General features: G+C 31.9%; 1 protein-coding gene and 2 long non-coding RNA genes across 4 annotated transcripts in view; 2 read left to right on the top strand and 1 right to left on the bottom strand.

The window, feature by feature from the left end:
* LOC134244735 (copine-8-like) overlaps positions 1–21,870 on the top strand; it is a gene marked incomplete at its 3' end in the record, with an annotated part of 45,480 nt that overhangs the window by 8,558 nt on the left and 15,052 nt on the right. The window lies entirely within an intron of this gene.
* Positions 4,551–6,878, bottom strand: LOC134244733 (uncharacterized). Of its 2 annotated transcripts, XR_009987279.1 has the most exons (4): positions 6,863–6,878; positions 6,134–6,269; positions 5,401–5,492; positions 4,551–4,791 (listed from the first exon to the last, which is right to left on the bottom strand). It is a non-coding gene; the product is annotated as an uncharacterized LOC134244733 (long non-coding RNA). The 2 variants fall into 2 exon arrangements; XR_009987278.1 differs by lacking the exon at positions 6,863–6,878 and having other exon boundaries at positions 4,552–4,791; positions 6,134–6,409.
* LOC134244732 (uncharacterized) lies at positions 12,810–14,454 on the top strand. Its single transcript, XR_009987277.1, has 3 exons — positions 12,810–12,910; positions 13,080–13,124; positions 13,730–14,454. It is a non-coding gene; the product is annotated as an uncharacterized LOC134244732 (long non-coding RNA).

Genomic DNA, 21,870 nt, shown 5'->3' with positions numbered 1-21,870 from the left:
TCAGTATTTGAAATGTACGTGACCGTCTTGTGTTCTGGGTTTAGGCCTATTTGTTTCTTTTTTTACCAATTATAAGCCTATGCATACCTTGTTTTAAATTATCAACAAGAATTAAAACAATATTGACGAAAAGTCGCATATTAAAAGTAAACAAACTGCAAAAAGGTTGCCAAAGATGAATTTAAGACACTTAGAAATAAATTTTTTAGCATGTGGTAACAGTCTATTTACGAGGATTAGGGGTGCATTTAGATGGATTTATGTGGCCAGTTGTCATATGGATTGTAAAGATAATTTTGTTTCGCTCGTGTAAACGCAATTCATTGACTAAATTAAAAAAAAATGTCAGTTAGAAATACGCAAAATGTACGTTACCATACGTAACGTACACATTTCAAATATAAAAATCAATTCTTTTCCACAAGCGTACGTTAGACACGCAATATATTGATACTATTTGAACTTGCATATCATGAGAAATGCATCATACAGGTTCCGTATTCAGAAATATATACCAGGAATCAATATTATATTACATATAATTGACCTTAATATATTTTTTTTCCTCAGCAGAAACGTTTCTTTTCCTTTAATTTTGGGATTTAGCCGACCTCCAACCTTTGAAACTTTCCTTTGTGTACACATTCGAGTGTGTGAAAGTATGAGAATACATGAAAATTCACTTAATTCGAATTTCATGGTAACGTACATTTCAGTCACGTACATTTCAAATGATCACTTTTCATGTAAAAAATAATTTTTAATTGTGTTTAGCAAACCGTCTTTGCCAGTTTACAGGATACAAGGGGTTACTTATTCAGAGTCGTCTCATATTTTCTACTTAATATATATTCCTAATGGAAGAATATAGGTAACGTACATTTCTTTCTTATCTCTACGATTGAAAATGTCTTTAATTCCGTAAATATATTGATAAAAGTTGCTTAAATTGTTCAATTTCATGTTACATTATCTAAGTAGGAGTAATTAATCTATTGAAATTTCAAACTTAGCCCATCAATAAATAAAGGAGAACAAAACTATCAGGTGTATAATCTTTGTGTTTGCTTGTAATGTGGTTGAAATAGAATTAAGCGACAGGGACATTGCACAATAAAAATTATTCATTATCACAAAGAAAATGTATTTATTGTTATGAAAAGAAAAATATATGATACAAGGTTTAACTTATCAGAAAATTTTTACTTAAGAATCAAAACTATATATTACACAGAGGGGATTCAGAATAATATTTGCCTCGGCGACAGTAACGTACATTTCAAATGGGCTACTATATTTGAATTTGGAACTCCTTAAATACCCTTTCAGATCGATAATTATATGAATTCTTATTCGCTGTTATATGACTATTTATAATGTTGATTTAGAAATTACATCAGTGGTTTTTCTTTTAAATGAAAATGAGGCGACATTATTTGAGCCCTTATATTGAGAATGGGTGTTAATTACTTTTAATATCCTTTCATACTGAAATCTTTATTTAAACAAGTATTTTAAAGATAAATTCATATATCTGTATTCCATTCATTTTTTTAAAAATATCAACACAATTAGCACACCTGGGCTGACATGACAATTATTGAAACAAAAAAGGATATAAAAAGGCATTTACATCCAATTTCTTTAATCAAAAAAGTAGTAAGGTTACACTTGAGAAAGTAATGGTATTAATCTAGCCGAAACATCTTCAAAAATTATTAAAGTTTGGAGGTGTTTTTTTTTTTTACCTACTTGGACTGTGTTATTTGTGTACTAGTACAGTCAATTTAAAATACTTTTTTCAGGGAAGAGGGGGAGGGACATTTTGAAAAATACATGTAGAGACCATTCTATTTACTTGGAAAATATTCTACCAACAGGATAAAGTGAAAACTGGTCTTACTCCCAATATATTTTGTTAAAAAAACTCTGGCTTCAATTAGAAACATTGACCCTCAGCTTATCAAATCTATCTGTTCAATCAAAGAAACTAACTTAGTCTGTTGTTTTTAAGCATTTTTATAACATTACATTCTGTTTTTTTTGGTGCACTGTAAGTAATTTTTTCAGATAAAATATCCGTTTTTTCTTCAAGTTCAACTATGTGTTTTAATCTTCTTTCTGTTTAAAAAACGATCCTGATTTTAATTAGTAAATAATTTACAAGTTAATTTATCCTTGGTCTTGGGCTTATTCTTGCATAATCAATGCAATCAAATGACAGTTTCTCAAGTTAAATCCTCTACCCTGACAGCCTGAGGCATGTTAATTAGCCAGGTGGCTGTGTGGTGCGTTCAAGCGTGAAGTGATTTCCTGTCGTTGTGTATAAACAAAGGGATTATCAGCATGCACTGAATAAACAGAACAGCAAAGGAATTTTGCCTAAACTGGTCATATTTATTAATTTTGGGTTAGGAAATAAGGGCATGGCGCTGGAAAAAAGGGCATGGCGCCGAGAAAAAGGGGCATGGCGCCGCGCCATGCTAGTTTGCTTTAGATTTAACACTATTGTATTGTACATAAATAAGGAGACCAGTGCATGTGGTCCCCTTTGTTGTACATTTTTAAAGAAAGCAGACATAAAAAGTATTATATGAATGCAGAGAGATAAAGCATCAACGATTTTAGACTCGTCTTAACCAACAGACACCTAAAAAGAAAACAAGGGCGAACCAGTGGGTACAGATAAAATGCATATTAACGAGATGCTAGACGTTCACTTAAGAACACGACAAGAGGCCTATGGATCTTATAGGTCATTTGAACATCTTGTAAAACTTTAAAACTTTCATTTCAAATAAGCGGTAATAATTAGCAATAATTAGTAGTGCTCATTGACCACAAAAACCCTCATCCTGAGGTCATACATTTCACAATTTTGATAAAAAGGACCATTGTTCATAAAAAAAAAAAATTGGTTTATACCAAAGAACAGATTTCAAAGCATTAATTCAATTACAGTATTGTCTACAAATGACATGGTACCCATGAGCCAAGGGCCTTGAAATTTATAATTCTGGAAGACACTCCCTTGCTTATCATAACTATATGTAGTTAGTTTAATTAATACCCCCCAGATAGCATGACTATGTTGGGCCAACACTGGTAAAAGGTTGTATGGTTGGAGTTGGGGGAACTACCCGGCTGTAGAACTTCCATGGACAAGTCTCAATTTTCCATGGATTCCAGGCTTTTCCATGGAAATTCCATGAAAAAGCCTGGAAACCCTAGACATAGTCCAGGAAGCATGGACAGAACAGACTGGACTTCCATGTACAGTGTACATGGACAGTACATGTACAACATGGACATCATGAAAAATGGGTGTAAAATTACTGGAAAGCTGGACTTAGAATTTTTAAACACTCTAACTTTAACATAATAATTGAACTTAGAAATTTTACGGGCCGGAAAAGCCTGGACAAATTGTCTTTGAAGACTTAGTCATTTTTCTGCCTTCAGAAGTCAGCTGAAAATTTTCTAAGTCCTAAACATGGCATTTGATGGATTTTTTTTTTAAAATCCATAACCTTTTAAATATTTATTGTATTCAAGTGCGGTTTTTTGCTTTATGAAACTAGGTTTAAAACCAACCCTTTCCAATGAGAATCTTAATGTTTTTGTAATGATGGGATATTAAGTTGGTAAGGTGATTCTGTAAATGGAATGAGATTCATATTGAATCATTAAAAATCAAACACACTTATCCTTATTTGTGTTTAATTTTACTTGCAAGATACAAGTTGGAGAACAGTCTATGCAAACTCAGCAAATTAAAGCAATTAATTAGTACTTCTTTTCCATTATTTAATAATACTAGCAAATGGTACCTTTCAGACGAAAAGCCTATCTCATGTATCTTCCATACTACCGTATAATCCCTATTATGCGCCCCGGGCACTTAGAAAATTGCAAAAAGGGGGCTGTCATTTTGGTATTCTCTTTTTGATATTTAATGTCCTATTTTAACTTCAAAAAATCTTTTGAAAAAAAAAATCAAATACAAGGAACCACTAAAATAATGTCTAATTTTACTTAAAGTGAAGATAATCCACCCATATTATGCTAAATTATTCATTTTCCACTGAGAAATTGGATGATAGACATTAGTTTCATTTTCACTTTCTTCAATTTTCTGATATGATTCTAGATGATTTTCATCACTGTTCAGGGGGCCCTTATTTCCTGACAATTTAAAAAGTCCTAAAGGGGTGCTAATAGGGGTAGGGGCGGTTAATAGGGATTATACTGTAATACAGAAATCAGAATAATATATTTAAAGACAAGGGAAAATAATTTGAGGAAAAAAAAAACTGAAATACTTTTAATAATCTTTATTGAAACGTTTAAGTTCTTTCTTTTTACACCCAAAAAATGCTTTACAATGAGTTCCCCCAAAAATGTACCAATGTTCACTTAAATGGTCTTAGGCTAAGAAAAATAAACCTTCAGATCAAAGAATTTGTATCCCAGATTGATATCTATCACTATCAACTTATGAAGGAGGGGTGCTTGTAATTAATCATTTACAGCATTCAGGTTCAGGTGAGTTATAGATTAAAGTGCCTGACATTATTTTGAATATCTAAAGATTGATTTTTCCTGGCCTAAAAGATATGTTTTCTGTCACTTGGTTTCTACAGCTCAATTCACTGATTGTCCAGCTCAAAATGTTATCTGTGCAGTAGTCATTTCAGTCTCTTTCATGGTGGTTTGGCGGGCTGCTTTACTAACAACAAGAGGCTCTACTATTTTTCCAACTCTGACCTGTCACCACATTCCTGATCATTTCTGAAAGAAATAAAAAAAAATGGTATTGTGTCACTGTGTTGAAGGAATGACTGTTTTGAAAAGAAAAAAGAAAACAATGCAACTTTTTAATTTCAGAATCTAATCCCAGGTCAATCTGCATCATATAGATCTATGTTTATAATTTAATTATATTTGTAACACGTCATTTGATTCGGTAAAAGATTGAATCCATTTTGTATAACATAACTTGCCTACATCCAATCTAATTAAAATTAGATGTTAGATCCGCTCGCATACTTGATACACTAACATCTAACAACATCCCATAGAGGGTCACGTCAAAGGTCAAATTCGGAACACCTCTAGACTTATTAGCTTCGATTATGTCAACAAATATGCGATGATTTTGCCAGCAACAATTTGATTGGTTGATAGATTTTGACCTCTGACGTGACCCTTTATGGGATGTTGTTAGATGTTGGTGTAGCGAGTATGCGAGCGGATCAAACATCTAATTTTAATTAGATTGTGCCTACATCACAATGAATTACATCAAAAACGTATTGCTCCGTTTGACGTTACTTTAAAAATATGTTAAATTTCAATTTTAAGGGACAACCCTGTATAATCAGACCTGATCTGAAGTACCTGGATTTCCTTTTTCTCAAGAATTTTTTTGCTTTTAGGAACAGGAACAGAAGAATCTAATTCATGCTATTTTTGCCTTACAGCAACATCACCTGAAATGAATAAAAGAATAGCATACATGTTACACATAAGTATCTACATCACAAATAAAAATGTGTAGTAATTTATGTATTTATGGTCTTAACAATGTCTTCTGCAGAAATTATAGAATACTAAAACAAATATGATACAACAAGAGATTGAACTACATAGATACATGTACCAGATTTACAGCTGCACAAAATCTTGCATTGTCTTGTGATCCTAAAGGTTTATAGCGAGGGCAGCGAGTGTCGCGAAGCGACGCTTTCGCGACGCTCTCGCGACGCTCGTCATTGCGAGCTCTTAAAGCAATGTCTGTGCAAAGAGAAAATTCAACTACTGCACATTCATTCGATAGAAATTTTGATGCAGTAATTTGGATCCACAATGCAACACTTGTATTAGCTATGTTCTCGCGAGAATAACAGCATATGTTAAAAAAAAGTTTTTTCGCCTTGATTTAATGGATATACATTGAAGATAAATAGAAAACGAAATGTTATTCATTAACTTTCAGCACTTTTCAGGCTTTTTCTTGGTATTGCAACTTACATACGACGTCATGTGACGTCAGAGTCTAGACGCACCAAATGTCACCTGCGTTATGGTTGTTTTCCTTTTTCATACTTTGCTAGACTGACAAAAAAATTACCAAGGTCAATTTCTGGATGGAAACTTTCAATGCGAAGAATCAAGTTTTGTTTTCTCCAGAGCAATTTTTTTTTACAAAGATTCTGTGGGGACATCCACAACCCCGTCCTTCTCACACAACATTGACAAGTCCATTTCTGTAAGTAAGAAAATGTTAAAATTACAGAACAATATTTATTTAATACCAAATTAAGTCAATTAAAAACATAATCTAGTTTCCCTTTCAGTGTAACAGGGTTAAGCTTGACTTCTTGGGCCTATGATGCTCAGAAAACAAAAAACATATCCAATGTTTATGTACAAAATCAGAGTTAAATAATTACTCTCCATCAGCTTAAATTATTGGCTAAGCAGAGTGGAATACATCTGCAGGTTGGGACCACTTGCCCAAATTGTTGTCCGATTGTGATACAGTATATATCTCAAGTGCAAGTGGAATATAAATTTACAGTATAAAAAAAGATATTTTTGTTTTGGTTAGAAATATCATAAATCAGCATCAAGACACTAATGAAGGAATAACTTTTGGTTGACATTCTTTTTTTTCTGTATGCCCATTGTAATGTTTATTGTTTAGGAGATTGATCCCTCGACCCTCAGAAGTTCAGTTAACTTCTTGGGGATCGATCTAACAAACTGTAGTTTTGCAGAAAAAAAACTTTCTTTCCAAAAGATATTCCTTTTTAAGTATATTGATGTGGATTTGTGATATTCATTGCTAAAAACTTACCTTAATTGTTGATGATTATGTCGATGCAATCTTCTTCCCGCTAGTTCATTATTCAGTGTTTTTCAAAGGGTGACTGGAAAAACCCGTAACCCCCCGATTTTTGGAGAATACCCATACAGGAGGGGTGAAACCCCAATAAAGTGGTGGAAACCCCAAAAAATTGAACGTAATGGGGTACAATAAGGCCTAAGGTGATGTTTAATTGAATGATATTGACATCTGTAAATTTTTATAGCCAATTTTACCTCAGAATCGACGGAAATCGGGCGCCATTACGAGTTTACCGTACACCACGCCCGATCTAAATTCGAAGCGAGCTGTTTGTCAATATAATTGCATAGATAATAATAAAATAATTCATAATAATTTCCACAATTATATAGTAAAATATTAATTATGTAATAAGTATTTAACAAAAAATGTAAGGACGTTAGTCATTAATGAAATATGAATTTGTGTACTAATTATTCATATCATCTCAATGTAACCAGCTCTAGCCATGTGGAGGCCTCCTTTTTGTAGAGCCATAATTTAAGATGATTTTAGAGAAATTCTGAATTTAGAGATATAAAAATATCCAAAAGTTTCAAAGCAACAATAATAATTTAAAAAAAAAAATAGTAATGGTAATTAATTAATAATTACTTATATGTTAAAAAGAGAGCAAAAAACTAGATAAATTTCAAAATATGAAAATACTTAACTTATTTTTGAGATTTTAGACAAATTCTGAATTTAAAGCAACAATAATAATTTAGAATAAAAATAATAATTACTTATATGTAAAATACAAAGAGAACAAAAAATGAATCATTGTCAAAATATGAAAATACTGAAACCTGGAAAGAAATAGTAAATTAAAAGAATATATCAATTTTCAAATATATAGATATTTTATTTCAAAGTAACCTTTTTCTGTTCTTTTCTTAGAAAAAAAAATCAGATGCTTTAAATATTTCAGTTGTTTACATTTTGAATTGTCTTTATATTAAAACAAATATGAAATAAAGAAAAAAAAAGAAAAGTAAAAAAAAATTACACCACAAAATAAAATAACAGAAGTTTTGATTGAATTTTAACTATGAAAAAATCTTAGTCTGGACTGGTTGAAAGTGAACTGAAAATATTTGATCATCTCGAAGCATAGGTATTTTATGTAATTTTACATTTCATCGCCAGTTGAATCTGTCGACTAAAAATTTCCATTGCCTCTCTGTTCAAACTATAATTCCCATTCTCATGCCAAATGTTTTTATTCAAATATTCTGAGAATTTCCATATTTCCTTTGTAGTGCTTTATTTGTGTCAAAAACCGTAGAATAAATTATTGTACTTTGCTGGATTCATGGTTCCACAATTAAATCATTTGCCTAAACAGACTTCCAATGAATATTTTTTGAACCGAATCTTTTCTTAACAGTTTTTCAAGAATGTTTTGGATTTATTAACACTATTTCTGACACAGAAGATGAATTTATGTCTTTTTCTCCCACTTGCAGAAACACTTTTGTTGGACAAAATTCAACTGCTCTTCCGCGAAAGATTGACTATAAATAAAGCTTTTTGTTGTAGCTAGTATCTTTGTCACTAAAAAATTGAACTCAATATAATTATTTAGCAACGTAAAATTCACACAACCATTTGCTACACTATTCTCTAATTCTAACACATGATTTTGACCAATTACCGCAATTCGTTCTGAATAAGTAATAGATGGAACAGGTGCCTGAGGAGTTGTAGGAATTACTACAGAGGAAGCTCAGAAAAAGTAGGAGTAATTAAGGGAGCTGCTGAAGGACTTGGTATGGGTACAGGTGGAGGAATTGATGAAGCTGCTGTCGGGATTGGTGCTGGATTTGACGGAGCTGATGCAGGACCTTGGATGGGTACAGGGTGCCTTGTAATATGGGGAATAGTTGAGGGAGTCATGCAGTCATTAGATATCAGGGGAAAGCACCCTGTTTAATCCTATACACAGAAGACGAAATTACTGACATTAAAACTTTATGTTGCAGTGGACAGACAATTTTAGGTGTTGACAAAACTTTTAATCTTTGTGACATGCATGTCTTTAAATATCAGCCATCCTTTGCTCAATTATTTATTAAGGTTAGAACTTAGAGTAGGGTTGGTATCAGGCAGTATTCCTCCCCCGCCAGACGGGTTGCTGACCAGTGAATACTGCTTGGTGTTTTGTTAGGTTAGGTTAGGTTAGGTTAGGTTAGGAATATAATTGTTTTTTTAAATGTTGCTAATCAAATTATAAATTCCTTTCTCTAAAATTTTTATAATGTTATTTTATTTTATGTATATTACTTTCATTTGGCTGTAATATTTTTATATTTGAACAAAAGATTGACTAGGAATAATGATACAGTATCTTTAAGTCTTTTAAAAAACTTTTTAATAAAAGTTTTTTTATTTTCTTTTTATCTTTTGGTCATCTTTCGGTCCTTTGGCTTTAATATTTTTCTGTTTCAAAATTCAAATCATGGCTCTACAATTAAGGAGGCCTCCACGTGGGCTAGAGCTGGGAACATAAGGAAACTATGAATATTTTCAGGTATTACTAATTTGAAAGGTCTTTATTTATTAATTTGTCATGAATTATCAAAATTATCAAAATTCATATTTTCCTTATGTGTGTGCTAACGTCCTTTAAAATGAAATTCTGTAAAGCATAACTGTACAATTGAGAATAGTAAAGGTTCAATGTATATACACGTGCCCTTCCAGAGGGGGGTTGGTCAGACTAGCTGGGAACCCAGGTGTTTAAACAAAAGGTGTTTATTATCAAGTTGACCAAGTGTCAACAGCTGTGTATATAGTGCATGTACACACACAGGGGTGCCTGTCTATCCCAGTACAAAACAACAGAGCTAGCTGAGGTGTGAATAATATTCTCACAATAATGTTACAATGCCCACTGTACAAGGATTCACATATGCAACATGCACATTTTTATTATTTTTTATCAGACTTTTTTATTTCATAGACCTGGATTCTAATAATTTCATTGTAATGGATACATGTTGCTTTCTCATATCAATGAGTATATTTTTTTCTATTACCTGCATAAAAAACAAAACAAAAAAAAAAAACCCACTCCCCCCCCCCCCAAAAAAAAAAAAAAAAAACCAAAAACATTAAAACAAAAAATTAGTAACTGGAAAATAATAATGAATGAATACTGAATTTAAAAATTAATTATTAAACATAGAAGAAAACATTTCAAAACAAACACCTTAATTAAAAATTAAATAAATTAACAAATTCATTCATTAGTTAATTTAATTTGAATACATGTTATAAATGATTGGAATTGAGAAAAATTACTTTATTCCTTGATTAATGGACTAGTTAAATTCATTAAAAAAAAAAAAAAAAATATTCAATTAAAAATTTCACTGTAATGTCTTTCATTATGATAATTACATTAACAGATTCAGTCATTAATTAATTTAACTTAATTACATATTATAAATGATTGGAATTTATAAAAATGACTTTATTTCTTGATTAATGGACTAGTTAAACTCTTTAAAAAAATTCAGTTAAACATTGCACTGTAATGTCTTTCAACATGATAAATATTTCATACTTCTTTTATATTCTTAAGGTTTCCTTACAAATAATTTTTTTAAAAATAATATTTTTATTTTTTAAAAATAATAATATACATAATATAATATTCATATTGATCAAGGTTACAGTAATTATTTCCACGGATTACTCGAAACGACTTCAGCGATCGCGAATTTAGATCGGGCGTGGTGTGCAGTATATCAAGAAAAAAAGAAACCCGTCGATTCTGAGGTAAAATTGGCTATAAAAATTTACGGATGTCAATATCATTCAATTAAACATCACTTTAGGCCTTATAGTACCCCATTACATTCAATTTTATGGGGTTTCCACCACTTTATTGGGGTTTCACCCCTCCTGTATGGGTATTCTCCAAAAATCGGGGGGTTTCGGGTTTTTCCAGTTACCGTTTTTCAAACGTTTACGTTTTGGTACATCTGTGTGCAATTTCAAACGTTCATGTGTATCAGATTTCCTTGAGACAACTCGTACATAAACCGATTCGGAAACAAAGTAAGTCAATGTTTTATGTTTTGTGAACAAGTAACAAATATGATAAGTCAGTTCGTACACAAAGCTTTATTTTGTCTATATAAATATTCAAACAATTTTATTTCAATTGTATATACGTTTCACTGTAGAAAAATTCATAATGTAACAATTAAAAAAAATTACACGAATCAGTTAAGCATTGACTGGATTCTTTCTAGTGATCATATAATAGACAAGGTCTCATTGGTCAGAATTTGTATCAACCGATCCAATTGGCCAAAGTTTCCAAACCGCGCCATTTCGAGCAACAGAAGGACGCGTCGTCAGTTGGGAAGACAAATTCGTCAGCATTAACTTTGAGAACGTTAAAGAACTTACTAGAAAACCGATAAAAGATCATCATATAGAAGGGGAATTCATCATTGCAACATTTGGCAAAGCTCGGATGGTACGTATGTATGTCAATAGTGATTAGAAATATTTAGCCTTACAAGTTCTAGACTACGAAGTGCAACATCAGACTAAGTGAAAGTGGAGACGTTATATATTATTTCTCAATATTAAAAGATAGATAAACTAAACTTTATTTTACTTCTGTGTTGATCAATGTGAAAATCGGCCTCCTCTTTCGGTGTATGACGTCACAACATCCGTTTTGAGAGCTACTGTACAGAAATGTTTTTAAACTCAAAAGTTACTAAATTTAATAAAGTTACAATTAACATTGGTAAAAATTGAGTCAGCTGATTTGATATAGTTCTCAGATAAACCATTTTTGTTCAAAAAATACATTTATAATCTATAATTTTTAAATTTTCTGTCGATTGTCATCGAAATTCTGCCCTCTGTGACAATTTTCAATCAAAAATTTTAGTGGTGTCCGTGACTATCATAACAACACACAGGCACCTGACATTACTTATTTTTCTTTTAGTAGAAAAATATACCCATACCTTATTATTATTAGGTATGTAGATATTTTTTTATTTCAAAAAAATAAGTAACATCCCTGGTGCCTGTGTAATAACACTTATTTTTACTTTACAATAAAATTTCAAAAAATGAAAACAAAATGGCGTCCAAAACAAGTTAGGTTGAATTTGAATAGTAAGTGATCAAGTAATCAAAGTGTTCTTTGCAAAATATACAATAAATTGCTATTAATTACACGTCATTGAACTTTAACTGTTAAACGTACCTCTATTGTGTCATAATATAGCTGCAGATCTGTAGCGTTATGGTTTTATATATTTGTCTTTGACCATAACGCTACAGATTCCGAAATGCAGTAAAAGGTGCAATTTATGGTGTATCATTTTTCGCACACTTTGCGGGAGAATTTCTCCACTTTCCAGCATCGGTCAATTAACCACCCTTCACTCCCTATGAATTCTAGGCACATTTTTTAACTAATCTATATATTTTATCCATCTAGACTACCTTATATATCCTTTATAGTCATCTCTACAAGTGATAAACTCGCTTGATTGAAATTATTTGTACTGAAAATTCACTTGAAGCGAATTTCTTGCATACAGAGACAACTTTGAATGGTTGGGAGGTGGCTAAAATATAGATTGGCTACAGAATGTGTCTAGAATTAGGGAGTGAAAGATGGTTGATTAACCAATGCTAGAAAGTGGAGAAATTCTTGTGTGTGTCCATTTGTAAAAAATTTTCGTCACTGTTTTCCCAGCAACTACTAATTGAATGAAGATGCTTGAAATTTTAAAAACGATCTTTTCTGGCCATATGGTGGAATTCTTTTTTGTTCAAATCCGATGTCAAATTCTTGTTGATCTGTCTGTAGCAACAAAACAATAATTTTCATCACAGTTTTCTCAGCAATTACTCGTTACAGATGCTTGAAATCTTAGTACATATTTTGATGAGGCATTTTCTTCTTGCAGACAGGCAACACCACAGCGAAAGAGGAAAGCAAACAAGACTGTTGTTGCTCGAAAGGAAAGGGTATGTAGGCAAATAATTCTAATATTAAAGTCATGATGATGAAAACATACTTTCATATAGAGTAATCGTTTCTGGTTAATTGCAGGTAGATGAAATCTCTCTCGTTATCCTTCAGACAATCTAAATACTTGTTCAACAAGATTTTTGAATACACTTATATTTTTTTTAGAAGCCACAAGTTCTTAAAGAGAAAACATATAAAGGCTACACAAAGGTAAGTTGAATTTCATACCTATGTTTTCATTTCACTTTGAAATAATTAAATTGAATTACTAAAAAGAACAGTACTCTATTGTTTTTTATGCCTCCCCCACCCATTTTTAAGAAGGGAGGGCATATTGCTTTGCTGCTTTCTGTCGGTCTGCCATCAGTTTCCGTTCATTTTCTTCGCAGAGGTTGCACATATCGAAATGAAATTTGGTATACATATTAATCATAAAAATATCTATGTTGTTTTTTGGGGGGTTACGATCAGACCATTCTGGACAGAGTTATGCCCCTTGGACTTGGAAAATTTTGAATAATTTGCTGTTTTTGTTTATTTTCTTTGCAGAGGTAACACATATCAAAATGAAATTTCATATAGAGATTTATCATAAGAATATCTAGGTCAAGTTCTTTTTTTGATAAGTTCAGACGATTTTTGACAGAGTTATATAACCCTTGGACTTCCAATTATTTGGGGGAGGGGGGCACAAGTGTTTACAAACATCTCTTAATTTGTTTTTTTTTTTTTTATTTTTTTTTATGAGAAGTTTAAAAAAATAAACACTTGGATTCTTTCTTTTACCATGAATGCTATTTATTTTCTTTCTGCAGAAATCATGGCTGAGAAGTATTCCGTTGCAGCAGTGCAAGTTCGTGACAAAATTATGGACATACAGAAGCCTTCCCGAAATAGAGACTTCTTTGACAAGTTGTGTACTTCCTTGTGTACTCGCCTGTGGTGATCTCAACAAGTTGTATTATACACATGTAAAGAACAGTTTGTAAGCTCTTAAACCATTGTACAGAATTTGGTAGGTATTTAGGACACATTTTGTTGTTGTTGTTTAAGACAGAAGTGTATAAAAGCATCCTTGTAGGAAATTTGGATGTAATTATTTTTTTTGAGTTATGCTCATGTTGAAATCAAATCATTTTCTGTGTATTTTATGCTGAGAAATATGCTGTTACAGCATAGCAAGTTCGTGATAAAATTAGGGACATACTGAAGCCTTCCTGAAAGTGACTTTTTAGGTCAGTGCACAACCTTGGTGCAAATGTAAATGACCACAAGAAGTTATGTAGTACATGTAAAGAACAGTTTGTAAAATTTAATGTAATGATTTTTAGGAGTAATGCTTATCTTAAAGTCAAATTAATGCATTTAAACCTATTCATTCATTATGTGTAGGATTGTCAAGAAATGGAGGTGGAAGGCTGGGATATAAGCTCACTTTTTATTTCGATAAAACTCAGATTTGGCATATTGATGTTTTGGGGAAAATTATTGTACAGATAATTGAATTTCTTTAAAATTTAAGAATACATGAATACATCACTTACATGTTTTTAGTTTTTTTTATTGATGCAGAAGATTTGTATGATTTTTAGACAATACTGGTATTTATGTACATTGGAACTTTTGTCAAGTAAGGATATTTGCCCGTCACCTCCCGTAGCAGAATGTCAAACAGAATTTGTCATGTACTGATTTCCAGACTAGTTCCATGGACTGTCCATGGAAAAACTGCCAGGGAAATGCCATGGAATATCTAGTCAAATTCATGGACAAGTGTCCATGAATTCCATGGAAAGTGTCCATGAATTCCATGGACAAGTGTCCATGGAAAGTGTCCATGGAATATTTTGCTTTATTGCCATGGACATTTTCTAGTTATTTTCCACCCTTATTTTATCAAATTATTCCCTGGACAAGGAGTCCAAATACTCCAGGTTTTTTCCATGGACACTTTTTTCCATGGATTTTCATGGTATATCCATGGAGTTCCATGGAAGTTCTACAGCCGGGTACGTTGGGCCAACGTTGGACCAATGCTACCATGTCAACCCTCTCGACCATGACAGAATTCCTATGTTGGCCCAACGTTGGTCCAACGTAAGCAATTTCCATTCACTTTACTTTCCAAGGTAGGAAGGATGCTGACGTTGGCCCAGCGTTGGCCCAATGTATATAATACAACCTTAAAGAAAGTGTCTTTTCAAATTGGTAGTTGTATGTTGGCCCAACGTTGGCCCGATGTTTGTAGTACACTCGTAAAGAATGTGTCAAATCAAGTTGGTAGTGGTATGATGGCCCAAGGTTGGCCCAATGTTTGTAATACACCCTTACAGAAAGTGTCTTATCAAGTTGGTAGTAGTATAATGGCCCAACGTTGGCCCAATGATTGTAATACACCCTTAAAGAAAGTGTCTTATCAAGTTGGGAGTAGTATGTTGGCCCAACGTTGGCCCAATGTTTGTAATACACCCTTAAAGAAAATGTCTTATCAAGTTGGTAATAGAATGTTGGCCCAACGTCGGCCCGATATTAGCAAGAGTGTTATTTTGTTTAGGTGTTTTAAAGATGGGATATTTATATTGGGCCAACGTTGGTCCAATTATTATACTGCCAACTAAATGATAGTGTCAATTTTATTATTATCTGCTGAGCTTTACGTTGGGACAAAGTTGGTTCCAAATATAAATTTAGATGCCCATTCTGAAATAATTAAGAGGATATTCTATGTCCATGCTATTCATTGGATGATTGCTTTTGTTTAGATATGATATTTTCAACATTTTAACTTTGATCATAAGTGATCACAGCACCAAAGAGTGTTTTATCCTATTTTTTTTATTGTGTGCATGCATTTTTTTTTTTTGTAATAAAACCCTTAAAATTATGATTTTTTTTCATGAGCGTTGTATTCATGAGAATTTAGAGAAGACTGAATAAATGTTAGTTAAAAGTTCTCAGGAACAGGATGTGAATCCCAGATAGCAGAACATCGTTGTTCCAGTCTTACATTATGTTTGTATTATCGCTGTTGGGTTACCTTTATTAGGCCAATAATGGTCCAACATGGAATATTGATAGTTGGTTTAGAGGTATTGATTTGAGCCAAAAATTCGTAAAAATGTATTTTTTCTCTCATAATAAACGATCAAAACTTTCTGGGTTTTTTTTTTTATCATTTCCATTATCCATTTCAGTGAAATTATTTATGTCAATTTGGTAATATCATCCTAAAGGCCCTCTATGGTTGCTTTTTTCTCTTAATCTTTTTTTATGCAAAAAGAAAAACATTCAATATTTTGAAGTGCAAGTAGGGATTAGATGATTTGCAACAGTAATTTTTTTTAATAATTAATGTCCAGGGAAAAGGTAATGACCTTGACCTGACCTTGTCTCAAGTAGAAAACGGTCTATTTTAATTTCACTGATACCATCATGTAGTGTTATTGTCTTCTTGATTTTATGAAAATTCCATTCATTTTTAAATACAAGAAATATGAGAGAAATCCTACCTTAATGCTACTACAGTGAAACCTGTCTAATCCAACATGCACTGGGAGACAAATTTTGTGTCAGAATAGACAGGGTGTCGGATTGCACAGTGTTAAAAATAAGGAAAAAACTAAAATGGGAAAGAAATTTAACGTTGGAATTCACAGTGTGTCGGATTATTCAGGTGTCAGATTAGACAGTTTTCACTGTACTACATGTTTTGTACAGAGCAAAATAAATAAAAGTAATATTTCTATTAGGATTAAAGATCATTTTTATGGTAGCAAAATTACACTCTTAAATCACAAAAAGTCTCCTTTTAGCATAAATCCTGTTCGTTTTCTTCACATTTCATGTTCACTGTTTTTTATCTCCCCTTTTTCACTTATGCTTTGTTGGGTACAATTGTATGAATCTTATGATGGCGTTCTTTGGAATTAGAAGTATTTTCTTTTGCATATATTTCCTAGGAAGGAACTTGCTAGACTCGTACACTATTATTTAGGGAAATATTTAGTGATTTTCATATCCTTTCGTGTATGTATTCTTACATTGGAAATTCTTTTAAATAGGAACCCTGTAGTTTAATGATTTGCCAACACAATTTCATGGTGCTATAAACGCTTTTATTTTTGAAATCACTTGTGAAAAATTAAGCAATAATTCTTTTTTATTTAGGACGTTAATGACTTCGGATAAGTAACACTTTTGATTGATTTATTTTTCATGAAAGTCTGTTTCAGGAATTCTTTGAAGAATAATAACGTTATTTAATTTTAAGGTATTTCATAACTGAGGGAGGGTAACAAGGAAACAATATTGAGATGTTCATAGAAAATATCGTGCATATTAATAGGAAATAGTTTACTGATGTATATATTAGAGAGTTTGGAGTGATAAAATAAATGAAGTCTCTTTTCGGTGTTTCCTATACAGCATTTTAAATAATCATTAAAAAAATCATGCCCCTATGGGGATTATTATCATCTTTTGTTCTTGTAATAAACTACAGTCATTCAAAATCAGTTCTAACGAATTTTTTTAAAAAGTTATAGCAACAATTTGACAAACTTTATGTTTAATTAAACAACAGCATCAGTGCTTTTCTTAATTACACGTATACTACCTAATAGAAAACATACTGTCTTATATATTTAGGTGTACGAGATTTAAAAGACCATATTTTTCTTTCCTCATCACAATTGTAAACTTGAAATAGTTTTGAAAACTAGCAGGGACTGTATTTTTGGCAGAATGATGGCGTATGAAAATATCTTCTTTTCTGCATCTCAAGTTTTAATTTTTACTCAATAAAGATTTCAAGAACTTTTTCAAATGTAAGTTTAATTTTAAAATAATAAGGGACTAAAATTCCTAAATACAGTATATCAAATAAATATGATTTTTCAAACGAACTAGAACTTTGTTAGGTTTTATAAGCTTCCAATCTGAGTACTGATTTGAGCCAACAATTTGTAAAAATGTATTTTTCTCTCATAATAAACGATCAAAACATTCTGGGTTTTTTTTTTTATCATTTCCATTATCCATTTCAGTGAAATTATTTATGTCAATTTGGTAATATCATCCAATAGGCCCTTTATGGTAGCCTTTTCTCTTAACCTTTTTTATGCAAAAAGAAAAACATTTAATATTTTGAAGTGCAAGTAGGGATCGGATGATTTGCAACAGTATTTTTTTTTATAATTAGTGTCCAGGAAAAAGGTAATGGCATTGATCAGACCTTGTCTCAGATATAAAAGGATCTGATTTAATTTCACTGATACCATCACGTAGTGATATTGTCTTCTTGATTCTATTAAAATTTCATTCATTTTTAAATGCAAGAAATATGAGAGAAAGTCTACCTTAATGCTACTACTACATGTTTTGTACAGAGCAAAATAAATAAAAGTAATATTTCTATTGGGATTAAAGATCATTTTTATGGTAGCAAAATTACACTCTTAAATCACAAAAAGTCTCTTTTTAGCATGAATCCTGTTCGTTTTCTTTACATTTCATGTTCACTGTTTTTATCTCCCCTTTTTCACTTATGCTTTGTTGGGTACAATTGTATGAATCTTATGATGGCGTTCTTTGGAATTAGAAGTATTTTATTTTGCATATATTTCCTAGGAAGGAACTTGCTAGACTCGTACACTATTATTTAGGGAAATATTTAGTGATTTTCATATCCTTTCGTGTATGTATTCTTACATTGGAAATTCTATTACATCGGATCCCTGGAGTTTAAGGATTTGCCCACACAATGTCATGGTGCTATAAACGCTTTTATTTTTGAAATCATTTGTGAAAAATTAAGCAATAATTTTTTTTTAATTTAGGACTTTAATGACTTCGGATAAGTAACACTTTTGATTGATTTATTTTTCATGAAAGTCTGTTCCAGGAATTCTTTGAAGAATAATAACGTTATTTAATTTTAAGGTATTTCATAACTGAGGGAGGGTAACAAGGAAACAGTATTGAGATGTTCATAGAAAATATCGTGCATATTAATAGGAAATAGTTTACTGATGTATATATTAGAGAGTTTGGAGTGATAAAATAAATGAAGTCTCTTTTCGGTGTTTCCTATACAGCATTTTAAATAATCATTAAAAAAATCATGCCCCTATGGGGATTATTATCATCTTTTGTTCTTGTAATAAACTACAGTCATTCAAAATGAGTTCTAATGAATTTTTTAAAAAGTTATAGCAACAATTTGACAAACTTTATGTTTAATTAAACAACAGCATCAGTGCTTTCCTTAATTACACGTATACTACCTAATAGAAAACATACTGCAAGGACATTGCATAAATTGTTGAAAACAGAAAGTCGATTATTCTGATAAAAACCATGTGATAGTTCAAAATCATCTCCATATTCATGATTTTTTAAATATGTATTGTAGTATTTAGAAAAAATAGGAACAGAAATCAGGATTGAAAACATATACTAGAAAAAGAAGAAACTGTGTATACACAATTCAGTAAAGAAAAAAATTTCATTCTTTGATCCTCTATCCTTCCAGGTTTTTTCTTGTTAAAGGCACAGTAAAATATTCAAAACGCGTGTCTGATTACCCGATTTATTTGTATTATCATTATTTATTTTTTGGGGGGAGGGGGATGGGGTGGTGGTGGTATTTTTCATGCGATAAAATGCTACACGCATTTCTTGAAATTCAAGCCTAGCGACAAGTATAAGTAATCATTTGTATTGTCTTGCATTCATTCAATATGTATAATGGTGCCAATGTTGGGCTAACGGTTGGCGTTATATCATAAAACTATTATCGTGAGAGAAAATATTGTTTGGAGATTGGCATCGACCCCAAGTTGGCCCAATATACCATGAATCTGGCTGAGCATCATGGGTAGACAACATCCGGGCTACTTGTAATATCTGCGCCATTTTTAATCTGACGCGAGCGTAATGAGACTGATGCCTTGCATGTCTTCAACCACTTTGTAAGTATTTATAATATGTTTGCTTCGACACAGATTAATTAACGTTTATAGTCTAAACGATATCGTGTACAAATCTGTGTACATCAGTACAGAGGCCAGGTGCTGTTAGGTCAACACTGTCCCAGATAGCATGCTAACATTGGACCAACAGTGGGCCAGTGTTATCGGTTACATTGGGCCAATGTTGGCAAATGACATTGGTCCAATGTAAGTTTGCTTATCGGCCCAATGTTGGCCCGATATGTTGTGTCAACGTTTGCCCAATGTAGAGTATTATTGCAACAGATATTGGCCCAACGTTGCGACAACATTGTCCAATTGAATGCGACATTGGCCAACCTTGGTCAACAAGAACATTGGGCCGATGTTGGCAAATGACGTTGGTCCAGTGTCATTTTGCTCAATGGCCCAATGTTGGTCCGATACATTGGACCAACACTGGGCCAATGTGTATAAACATTTGATTGTTACAAATCTGTATATTAACATATCTGATAGTCTCTAAAATCAGAAATAAATCTACCACCAATCTTTCTTGAAAATACAAGTTAGCTAAAATAAATTTACAAGGCTTGTAAAAATTCTTAAAATTTATCAAAAACAAAATAAATTATCAGTGATTAAATTTATTGTTTCTATACAAGAAAAATAAATGAAAGTATAAAATAACAAATGTTTTTGATACAGTTAAAACATTAAATAATTGCCCCTCATTTAGATTAAAATCAGTAGAATAAAGTTCCGAAGTCTTCCACTCATTTTAATTATATACACTTAAAGTCAAGCACATGATCAAACATGTTGAAAATGTTGAACATGTTGAAGTTAAAGCAAAATTTATTCAGTACTAAAACATAAATTGGGTTCTTTCGTTTAAAATGTGTTCAGTGTACCGACAAATTTTCTAAACATGTATTTTACTTTGAATTATGATTTATATGGGGCGAAATTGAATGAGTGTGATGATGATGATCAAGCGTAGAAATTTTATGCATAAATGCCTTCATAACGCAAGCTTAAATCGCTTAATTACACCATGAAACAAAAAAGTGGATACCAGTAAATTAGGCACACACACATATATATGTATGTATATAAGTATTATTTAATGATTAAAAATAACGCGTGTTGAAATGAAAACAAATGTGTTAAATTTGTGTTAAAATAAACGTTCTGACGAGCAGCATTACATGCAAATGAGTTGATTATTCTTTCAATACAGAATAAAAAATATAATTAATTCTTATTCGGACAGACGAAGTGAGAGAGATTATAAATTAATATAAATTTTATAGCCCTGTCCTAACCCCAGGGCCCTGACCCTGGAACGATGAATTTCACAATTTTGGTATGGAGTCAATGCTTATAATAATTATGCCAACAGTTCGACGGCTTGATGTTAATGAGTAAATTAAGAAGATTTTTAAAGATTTCATCAATTGCCTTAGGGGGTGGAGGGCAGGGACCATGAATTAAAAAAAAATTCCCTTTCACCCATAGATGCTTTATGCCAGAATTGGTTGTAAATGGTGAGGGATTACAGAGAAAAGTTGAAAATGTTCAAATGTTTATGCACTATGCACAGCGCACGACGCCAGAAAAAAAAACTGATAGCAATAAGTCACATGCGTTGATTCAGGTGACCAAATAAGGAGTCCTTTGGTCTCAATATTTATGTAAAATATTAGGTGTCTTCTGGTCTCCCTGTTGACTTACAATATAATATTATAAGATGACCTCTGGTCTTCTTATTGATGTAAAATATAAAGTGTCTTCCGGTTTCTTCATTGTCGTTCAAAATAGTGTTATCATTAGTTTTTAATGATGTACAATATAATGTGACCTCTTGTCTCCCTACTGATGTACAAATTACGAGGGCTGTTCAATAAATAATGTCCTGAACTGTATGACATACAATACTAAGCTTGAATTTATAACAATTGATGTGACTACTTTTCATCACATAGTTTAATTGTGAGAAGCTG

This window comes from Saccostrea cucullata, unplaced genomic scaffold, assembly GCF_032062105.1.
Source record: "Saccostrea cucullata isolate Sc308-1 unplaced genomic scaffold, CSIRO_AGI_Scuc_v1 ctg2390, whole genome shotgun sequence".
In the NCBI taxonomy this organism is placed as follows: domain Eukaryota; kingdom Metazoa; phylum Mollusca; class Bivalvia; order Ostreida; family Ostreidae; genus Saccostrea; species Saccostrea cuccullata.
This window is presented reverse-complemented; position numbering and strand designations above follow the sequence as displayed.